This window comes from Oenanthe melanoleuca, chromosome 14 (assembly GCF_029582105.1).
Source record: "Oenanthe melanoleuca isolate GR-GAL-2019-014 chromosome 14, OMel1.0, whole genome shotgun sequence".
Lineage (NCBI taxonomy): Eukaryota > Metazoa > Chordata > Aves > Passeriformes > Muscicapidae > Oenanthe > Oenanthe melanoleuca.
The window spans coordinates 14105931-14116595 of record NC_079348.1 but is presented as its reverse complement, the minus strand read 5'-3'; positions in this window follow the sequence as shown (position 1 = coordinate 14116595).

Below are 10665 nucleotides of genomic sequence, written 5' to 3'. Positions count from 1 at the left end.
TCCCTGGCAGTGCCCAAGGCCAGGCTGGATGGGGCTGGAGCAGCCTGGGACAGTGGGAGGTGCTGGATTTGGGGGAGAGCCCAGCACGTGGATGCCATTCCCTAGAGAGGAATCACGAGATTCCAGACGTTATTGTCCCGGTGTGGTCCATCTGGATGGGATTTTCTCCCATGTCCCTTGCATGGGGACATGAGGAACAAGCTGTTCCTCTCCATATTGATGATTTCAGGAGGGTCTCCATAGCGACTGCAGAGCCTGAGGCTCAGCTGGGCACCCACGGGGTGCTCAGAGCCAGCTGGAGCCACGGGAACAGGGGCTGGGACAGCACCCCACTCCCAACAGCTGCTGTCCTGCCAGGGTGGGCTTGGGACACAGCTGTCACCGAGGGCACAACTGCTACATTTAATTATTTATTTATTACAGGTGATGTTCACCATCAGAGCTGGGAAAATTGTCCCAAAGTGGTGTCAGGCATTGAAGCTGTTGGTGCTTCTTGGGTAATCTGAGAGCTGCAGGGGTGCTCAGGGAGAGGGGAGGAGAGCATCCTCCAGGGTCCTGCAAGGGAAAATCATGGAATTGTTTAGGTTGGAAATCCCTCTGAGATCATCGAGTCCAATGAGGCAGCACTGCCAGGCCCACCATTATCCCACATCCCTAAAACACCACATCTACGAGTTTTTGGAATGCTTCCATGGATGGTGACTCCACCACTGCTCTCAGCAGCCTGATCACTCTTTCAATGAAGAAATTTTCCCAATATCCAACCTAAACCTCCTCTGGTGCAACTGAGGGCTGTTTCCTCTGATCCTGTGCCCTGTTCCCTGGGAGAAAATCCAAGTCACTAAGGGATAAACACCCAGGTCAGTGTTGTCACTAAGGTCACTAAGGGATAAACACCCAGCCAGAGAACCCCACAGGGTTAAATCCCTTCCCCCGGGCACTGTTACCAGCAGCAACACCTCCTGAAGGCAGCTTTCACTTTATCTATCCATTATTGATGGGGGAATTCATCCGTGTGTATTACTGCAGGATCTGCTAATCAAGGTGCTTTGCCTCCCATCCAGAGGCAATTCGCAGAACAGAAGAGCTCATCAACACATCCCGACTCCCATTTATGCAGCAAACTTCCCAGGAAAGGCTGTGGGAGCGTTACCAGATGGAGAAATCCATCAGCAGGTGAATGGCCAGGAAGCAGGTGAGGAGGGACAGGGCTCCCTGCTGCTGAGCCTGCTCCAGTGCTGCCCCTGGGGCAGCTCTTGGGCTTTTGGTCAGCGTTTGCAGAATGAGAGCATCCATTTCCACCCATTTCCATCCATTTCCATCCCATTTCCACCCATCTCCATCCCCTGTGGCGATGACAGCCAGGGACCCCACTCCATCACACACAAAGGTCACTCCCAAGCCGTGTTCCAGCACATCACAATCCCGTGATAGATGAGTGCTCCCAGCTCAGAAAGGCACTGCTGGATCTGGCACTCAGAGCCTCAGCAGCTGCTGTCCCTCCAGCAGCCCCCAGGCACTTGGGATGCAGGCCTGGGCTCTAAGCTGAGCAGGTCTCTTCGGTTTCCCTGTGGATTCTCGCCTAATTCAAGCCAGAAGGTTTAAATGATAAGATCAATAATTTCTCTGAAATTCATCTCTGTTCACATCCCGCCCTGGGGCTGGGCTCTGTCCTCTGCCCAAGGGCCTTGGCAGGCAGGGCAGCATCCATGCTCCAGGTCTGGGTTCAGATAACCCTGGCACTGAGAATTCAAGGAGCAGATAATAGGATTTATCTTTTATTTCTTCCCTTCCTGGCTGCAACTTCTGCTATTACCAACTCTGGGGATGCAGCACAAGAAAAACCTGGCTGGAGCTGCTGGAGAGATTCCAGAGGAGCCAGGGAGATGCTCCAGGGGCTGGAGCCCCTCTGAAGCCAGGCTGGGAGAGCTGGGGGTGCTCACCTGGAGAAGAGAAGGCTCCAGGGACACCTCAGAGCCCCTTCCAGGGCCTAAAGGGGCTCCAGGAGAGCTGCAGAGGGACTGGGGACAAGGGATGGAGGGACAGGACACAGGGAATGGCTCCCACTGCCAGAGGGCAGGGCTGGATGGGATATTGGGAAGGAATTGTTCCCTGGGAGGGTGGGCAGGCCCTGGCACAGGGTGCCCAGAGCAGCTGTGGCTGCCCCTGGATCCCTGGCAGTGCCCAAGGCCAGGCTGGATGGGGCTGGAGCAGCCTGGGACAGTGGGAGGTGTCCCTGCTGACCTCCTCCATCCACTGCTAATTAACATTTAGATAATCATCATTAAGCTGGGCAGGGTCAGGGCTCACCCCAGGTGGAATCACTAAGGCACATCTTCATCAGAGCCTCCCACCAGCTGCTCAAGTGCTCTCAGGGCTGTAGCAGTGCCTTGCCAGCTCTGGGTGGTCCCCAGAATTCCCAGGGGAAGCTGGAAGATCTCCTTTGGTATTTGTCAGAACACATTTGCAGTCACTCCAAGGAATCAGTGGCTCTGTCCCGACTTGCTCCTCCCAGCCCAGGGGTGTCTCCACCCACCAGTGGAAGCTGAGAAGGTGAGCACCCCCTGTGGGTCTGGGGTGCCCCAGAAGTGGGGATCACTTCTCACCCCTCAGCTGCTCTGAGAACAGACGTGTTTTTCATATCTTTAATATCTTTCCATACCTTTAATATGTTCTGTAAAACCAAGGGATTATGAAGTTGCCTTGTCTTGCCCTGGGTTCTGGGTCTTTCCCAGCCTTCCAGCTGTTCCAAGTGTTGGATGTTTGCCACCTTCTGGGACTGTGTGATGGATTAAAATGTATTTTCAGCCTGGACTGTGACTGGCACTGCTCAGCAAAGCATTCAAGTCACTCGGACCTGCCAGGTAAGAGATGTGCTCTGCATTTCCCTCTTGCCAGAAGGCCTGAGAGGGCTCCAGAAAAACAACCCCCAAGTTTGCCAAAGCCTCAGGATACAAAACCTGGCTTAGAGCAGGGAAGGGGAGGCACTGAGACTGGAGGTTCTGTGCTGTCACAAGGCAGGATAGGATGCTCCAGCTGGGACTGGTGGATGCTGGGAGCCCAGCACCACGGGAGACATCTTCCCCACAGAACTGAGATTTTTTTATTTTTTTAGCCTTGTTTTGTGCTCCTTCTGCTGGGCACAAACAGCTCCAGGGATGCGGCACAACTTGCTCAGAGCTGCTGCACACCATGTAGGGATGGGCTGTTATCAAACACATTTACTGCTGAGCTGGGCAGACATCACCCCAACTCCTGCCCTGCAGCCTCCCCGTCCTGGACACCAGCCCAAATTGGCTTTGGATGAGATTTTGAGGACTATTCACTTCTCACTTAGTTAATGTGACCTCAGGCTGGGTCCTGGGTTTGCTGCCAGTGTGATCTATTTTGTGGAGGTCAAGTCAAGAGAGATTTCTGGCTGAACATGTCAGCTCTGCTCATAAAGATGCCCAAACATCCCCATCAGGGGTGTTTTTCTGATGTGACCACACATTTTCCAACAGCTTAACAACTGATGAAGGCACCCAGCCTGCAGAGAAAATCTATCTCCTGCCTAGGGAGCCCGAGATCCTCATGACCTAACTGAGGGGGGATAATAATTCCTCAAATCCCATAAGAACTGCAGTGCAACAGAGGCTGTAGGGTCTCCCTCCAGCAGGCAGAGGCAGGTGGCAGAGCTGAGGCACAGGGAGCTGCTGCTGGATTCATCCAGAAGGAATGGCTTCCCTGGGCTCAGTTTCACAGGTGACAGTAGTTTTGCACTAGGAAAAGAAGGTTCCAGGAGGGGATTATTTTCCAGCTCAGGTGTGGCCCTGCTGTCACTTCTCTCTGCCTGTGACTGTACTGGCTGCTCTGGCTGGGATTCTGCCAGGAGATGCAGCTGGATTCAGGGATCCCTTGTTTTGCTGGGCTCCTGGGAGGGCTCAGCAGTGCCATCCCCTCCCTGGGCACTGCAGGTCATGGTTTGCACAATCTGCCAGCCCAGTGACCTCCCACTCTCTTGCTCACCATCCCCTGCCCAAAGCCCCTCCATCACTTCCACTCAAACTCTTCCCTGGCACAAACCTATTTTCAGGAGTTTTGAACCTTTGAACAGAGCAACACTTAATTCTGCTGCTGAGATCACAGATTTCTGCCAGCACAGGAACATAAAATTCCCAGACTGGCCCAGCCCAAGCTCTGTTTATCCAAGATTCCAACTGCCTCTGAGAGCCCCTCCCAAAAAAGGGGGAAAAACCAGGAAAAGGTGGCACCTCCACAAGGAAGGAGTAGTTGGGATAATCCTGGAAGAGCTCTCATTTCCACCCATTTGTGTCCCTAGTTTTGATGGCAGTGCCCAAATGCTGACTAGACTAAATTATTGTGGATATAAAATACTTCACTTTGGGGGAAATCCTCTGGAATTGTACTGAAGCCCAGACATTTTAATGCAGTGGATGTTGTCCTTGGGGACATGGCTGGGGCATGGTTGGACTTTGTGACCTTGCAGGGCTTTCCCAACCTTACTGATTCTGTGGCTGCAATGGGTTAAATAAAAAGGTTTTGCCAAATCTGGAGCCTGGGGAAGAGGAGGCCCAGGAGGGCTCATTTCACCCTTTTGCTTGTGTTTCCTCATGCCTGGGCAGTGCTTTTCAGGGGATCCTTATCAAAAAGGGTAAAATTGGGTGACTGTGACAGTGACCTTCCAAACCTGTCCTTGTCACCCTGGCTGGTTGTTCTCTGTGCCTTTCCCCCCAGCTAGTCCAAGAGCCAAAATGTTGGTGAAAAACACACCAAAGCATCTCATGATCATCATGGGTCTCTTCCAAGTTGGGATATTTGATGAGAAAACAAGGAATTTTGGATCCCCTGTGCCTTGTGGTGAGGATGAGCTGGACTTGCAGCTCCCAGGCTCACTGGGAGGGCTGTGCTGGCTTTAAATCAAGCTGTGCTGTGCCAGCTAATTAGACCAGCAGGAATTAGGCAGACTTTGGGAAATCAGCACTTAGAGCTGCCTTGGAGTGGGTCAAATGGCACTTTGCTGTGGAGGGAGCTAATGGAGGGAGGGTGGGTGTATAATTTTGTTTTTCACTGGATATAAATGAAAAGCCAGTCTCCTCTCCTGACCTGTCAGACACAGAGATGGATCTGGAACTCTCCTTGCTCAGGGGTGTTTTTTCATCCTAAGTAGCTTCTCCTGCTCATCTGCTGAGCCACCAAAGGGCAGCTGTTGATTTATTACCCCTGGTGTTTGATCCATGGGCTTCAGCTTATCCTGGCACCCAGCTCTCCTCTAATGCCAGCCCATTAGCAGGGAGAGCTGCTCTGCACTGTAATTACAGGGAACGTGACATTCCTGCCTGTTTCCCTTCCCCACACCTCCAGCTTTCTCCAGGCTCCTCTGCACAAAGGGCACTTTGCTTCCCCCAGTGTTCCCTGGCCACTTCCCCTCCTCCTGGGAGGGTTTTTTTCCCGTTCCACAGCTCTGGAGGGATGAGGTTAATGTTAAGTAAGGTGGGAAGGAAGGAGTTTGCTCATGAAGCTCTTCAAAGGCCAAGAAGTCTGCAAGCTGAGCCAGCCCTCAGCAGCAAAGAGACACCTCAGATCCTGTGGATAAGGCAGCAGGCCAGGCATGAAAACTGAATTTAAGTGAAAATTAATGTCCCAGATGGGCAATAAGGGAGGCTCTGATTGGAAGACCAAAAACTGGTGTCCAATTTGGAAGTAAAAGTGTCTGTACAATTCCATGAACCAGCCAAATGAAAACCTCATCACTTCCTACCCTGCCTGATTTTTGTTTTTTTTCACCAGCCCTTCTCTAAGCAAATGTTCTGGCAGATTCCCTTCCCATTTGTAAAGCTAAAATTTGTTAAGCTAAAACCTTGTCTAACAGGTAGGCTGGGAAACAACCCAGCATTACCAGGTTGTATTTACTCCACCATCACGACCATACTAATTTAATTTTTTTTTCCACACTATAGGGAAGTGTTCAGCAGCTTCACAGGAGGATTTTCCTGGGATGCAAAAGAAGCTTGAGGAATTTTTACCCATTTTTCCCCTAACAGTGCAGGCACAGATGAGTTTTTTCTGATTTTTGCACCTGGAGAATCTGAAGAATGTCTGTTCATTCGATATTTTTTTATTTCTAATTTTAAAAACATTAGAGGGATGAGGTTTAAAATCACTTGTGTTCTTCTTGATCATATTTTCAACAGCACATTTATGCTCCAGCCCAGACAAAAGCAGAGGGGCTCCAGCCCTTGGTGTTTATGCCCCTGGGGCAAGCCAAAGCTGTAAAATCACACCCTGACCCTTGGTGAGTGTGGTCCAGGTGAGCCTGATCCCAATAAACACTTGCCCCATGGGAATCTCTTGAAGCAGCAACTCCTCACAAAGCCTAATTACTTGTTACCAGAGGGGAAAAAATTGCTTTAGGTCCATCTGCCAGGTAGGGTAATACAAGGATGTGAGAATTTGACTTAAAAATATGTGAGAGAAGCTTTAGGGCCAGGCTCTGCTACAAGAAACCCTCCAAAACCTCTGGGGAAAGAACAGTAGAACATGAAGACTGAAAATACATATGTTGAAAAAAAACCCCAAAACAAATAAAAATATCTCCAACCACCATTTTATCTGCAACAAGATGTCTGAAAGGACCAAAGAGGGAAAGATGAATAGAGCTGATTATTTATTTGTTGAGAGCCTGAAAGTTCTGGACTCAAAGCCTGCAGTCCCAGCTGATGGCTTGCCCATTGCCACCAAAACCTGCACCAAAATTCCCAATTTTCTTTCCTTTCCAAGAAAATTTCCACTTTTGTACTGATGAACAGGAGGAAAAAAAAAACCCCAAACCCCAATTCCTCAAGTGTGGACTGTGGAATGGGGAGATGTTTCCATGCAGGTGAGTTCACGTGCTAGGGAATAAGTAGAGGTGCATTTTCCTTCAGGTGTGGGTTGCTAGATATGGGAAGTGGGCAGGGAGAGAAGTTTATCCTTCATGGATGGAATCTGAGCTCCTGCCAGAGAGGCTGCTCCTCTCTGGGACCCTGCTTAGTTCAAAGCTACATCCACCCACCTCCAGCAGCACCTTTGTGCTGCTTAATACCAATACATAAATATCAATTATATTTACTTAGAGTCTCAGTGTAGTGTTTGCCTCAGCTGTGGAATTTATTTTATCTTACAGCTTTGGCTTTCCTCCACATATTTCATGGTTTGTAACTCAGAGCAGAGCAGGGAAATGCTTCCTTCTCTCTTTGATCCCCCTGAACAAGTGGGATTGCTGATACATCCTTGAACTGCTGAATTATTCCAGGTTTGCTGTCTCACGGCTTTACAGCATAAGAAACCCAGTCTCTAAACATACCTCCTATTTTCTAATGCAGCTATTTCAGTATTTATTATTTCAGGATTTATTGCTCTTTCCTTGCATTTGATTATTTTTCAATCATGTGCATGAGTATTGCTTACTGCAGAGTCTACATCTGTGTGTTTTCTAAGCTTGGCCAGTTAGAAGTGAAAAACTGAACTGCTCTGCAAAATGTCCTCAGAAATCCACAGATCAACCTGACAAATAGATGATTTTCAACTCAATCCACCTTGAGATAGAGATGACCCTGTGAGGAAGAGCTGTGGCTGCTCCACTCAGTGTTAATGAACAGATTTGTGGTCACAGCTGCATTCCTTGGTCCATGGAACATCACCACTGTCAGCACAGAAACCCTCATGCTGTTTTTCCTTCTTGCATCAGCACGAAAACTGGTGTGAGTTATGTCTATAGGGACAAACTGGGGACATCCAAACCCTTTCAGAAGTTTATTATGAAGCTGCTGCCAGGATCAGTCACCATCAGATGCAGCAGGGAGTTAGGAGGATGCAGATGTGTTGGTTTGCCATGACTGCCTTCTGTGGCAGCTTCTGCAGCCCAGCAATTCTGTGGGTCTGTCCCTCACAGCACCCCAGGGATGCTCCTGCCCCTTCCCTGCTGTCCCAGGGGCCAGAAAGAACCTTTTGGGGACACCCTGAAACCACCCTGGCTATTTGGGAACCCCTGGAGGAGTGCACACAGGGACAGAAGAAAGGCTTCTCTGGTAGATGCAGTCAACACAATATTCCCAACGAGTTGACTTCCAACTGCCATAAATAAACTTTAAATCCTGCTAGGACACACAGGCTCAGCTTTACTGCTGGTCTGCAGCCCATGTGCAAAACCATTCAATGCTCAGTCCCTGCTAGTATGGCACAAATAAAGAATACAGCAACGTACAGAAAACGTGATTTTTATTGAACTGGACTGCTCTTGCCAGCTTCAAATACAGGGAGAGAACAAGAGTGGGAAGCCTATGCCTAAGGAATATTAACTTCTGCTCTTCGAAAAACGCTAACTTGGGGTTCAGAAAAATTCTGGGGAAATCTACGACTAATGAAACAAGGGGTTCCTAACACCTATGGGTGGGAATGTCCCAGTGCCTGGGCTCGGCACTGGTCATGCATTCCCTGCCGTGTCCAGCAAGGCCAGAGACGAGCTGGGGCTGGAGAGTCACAGGAGCGCAGAGAAGTGGACTCTCCTCCTCTTGTGAGAGCCGGAGCTCCTTCTCCTCCTCCCCATGGGCGCTGGGCTGAGGCGGGAGCTGTGGCGCAGGTAGCGCCTCATCAGGGCGCGGTTCTCCAGCAGCAGCTGCAGCAGCTCCTGGGAGCAGCCGTGGCCCCGGCAGCGCGGCCGTGCAGAGGCCGAGGCGCTCTGGCTCCTCTCCTGCAGCACAGAGCACAGGGAGCCCCATGGCGGGGCACGGGGGCCTCAGGGGGCCGAGCCCTGTGCCGCTGCCTTTGGCCTCGGGCACAGAGAGCCTCGGGCCCGGCCGGGCTGCCCCGGGCAGGGGCTGCAGCAGCGAGAGCCGCGGCCGCCTCTGCCGGGGCTCCCCGGGGCTCGGCCGGGCCCCAGCGCTGCCCAGCCCTGGGCTCAGCCCCGCTCTGCCCCGCTGTGCCTCGGCCAAAGCGCTGCCCGCAGGCCCGGCGCCCTCGGGGCTGCCCAGCTCTGCTCCCCTCGGGGCTCTCAGCCCTGGCCCCGCTCCCTCCCGCCCCGGCCCCGCTGCCCCAGCCCCTCCCTCACCGCTCCCCAGCGCCTCCAGAGCCCTCGGCCCAGGGCCCAGCCCAGCCCAAGGCCCTTGACAAGCAGGGCCCCGGCTGCGCACAGCCACGGCAGCGCCTCCACCACCAGCATGGCGTCCCTCAGCGGCGCCAGCTCCTCCTCGTCCGGGTCCTGGGCCTGGGCCAGCGCAGCCCAGCTCCCCGTGTCCCCGGCAGCAGCGGGGCTGGGAGGCTCCAGGCGCTGCCCCAAGAGCAGCAGCAGCAGCACCGACAGCGGCAGCAGCCGCCGCAGCCCCTGCCTGCACATGGTGCTGCTCCAGGCCATGCTGCCACCGCTCCACACGCTCTGCCCGTCCTTCCCGGCCGCCTCCTGCCTGGGCTCTGGGCACGCCAGCGGCCTGGGGACACTCAGCAACCACCGCGCTGTCCCCAAGGGCTGTGATGTCACAGAAACATGGAAGCAATTCGGCTGGAATTGCTATGGGATATTAATGATTCCTAGCAGGGACCCAGCTCCCTCATGGCAACCAGACCAGAGCCATGAGTGTCACACTCAGCCTTCCCTTGAACACCCCCTGCCACAGTGAAACCCCCACACACATGCACTCACACGTGTATCCCATTCCAATATCTCATCAGCGTTTATGAGAAGAAATTCCTTCTTAAATATGACAAACCTCTCATTGCACATTTAAGACTACATCTTGTCCTGTCCCTTGTTTCCAGGAAGCAGAGGCTGTCCCTCAGTTGTCTCTATCTCCTGTCACGCAGTTGAGGACAGTGGGAACATCCCCTCTGAGCCTCCTGTTCTCCAGGCTGAACCCCCCAGGCTCCCTCAGGCCCTCGGCACAGGACATGTGCTCCACACCCTTCCCCAGCTCCCTTCCCTTCCCTGCAGCCGCTCCAGCCCCTCAATGTTCTCCCACAATTGAGGGCCCACACCTGGACACAGCACTCGAGCTGTGGCCTCAGCAGTGCCCAGCACAGGGCCACAAGCACTGCCCTGCTGACACCGGCCAGGGGCCATTGGCCATTGGCCCACATGGGCACCCCTGGCTCTGCCTCAGCCGCTGCCCACCAGGAGCCCCGGGGCCTTTCCTGCTGGGAGCCTTTCCACACCCTCTGCCCCAGCTGGGAGCTGCAGGGGCTTCTTGTGGCCAAAGGGCAGCACCTGCAGGCACCTGGGCCTCTGCAACCTCCAGCCGCTGCTCTTGGCCTGCAGTGCCACTCCACTCGCTGTTATCACCCATTTGCTCCTTGGACACTCCAGCCCCTCCTCCAGATCACCCAGACAGACACTGAACAGGCCTGGGCCCTGCTGCACAGATCCCTGGGGACACCAGCAGTTCTGGACTCCATCTGGCTCAGCACCAGTGCCCAGCCCTGCCTGGGCCCGGCCACCAGCTGCTTCTGAAGCCAGCCCAGAGAGAGCCTGTGTGAGCCACAGCCAGGGCCAGGGGCCTGGAGATCTCAGCTGGGGACTCCACCTGGACTCCAGAGCCCTGACCCGGCCCACGGCCTCTGCTTTTGGACCACCCCAGCACTGCCCTCAGGTCTTGCCACACACCCAGACAGCCTCTGCATGCTTTTGGCTGTCTG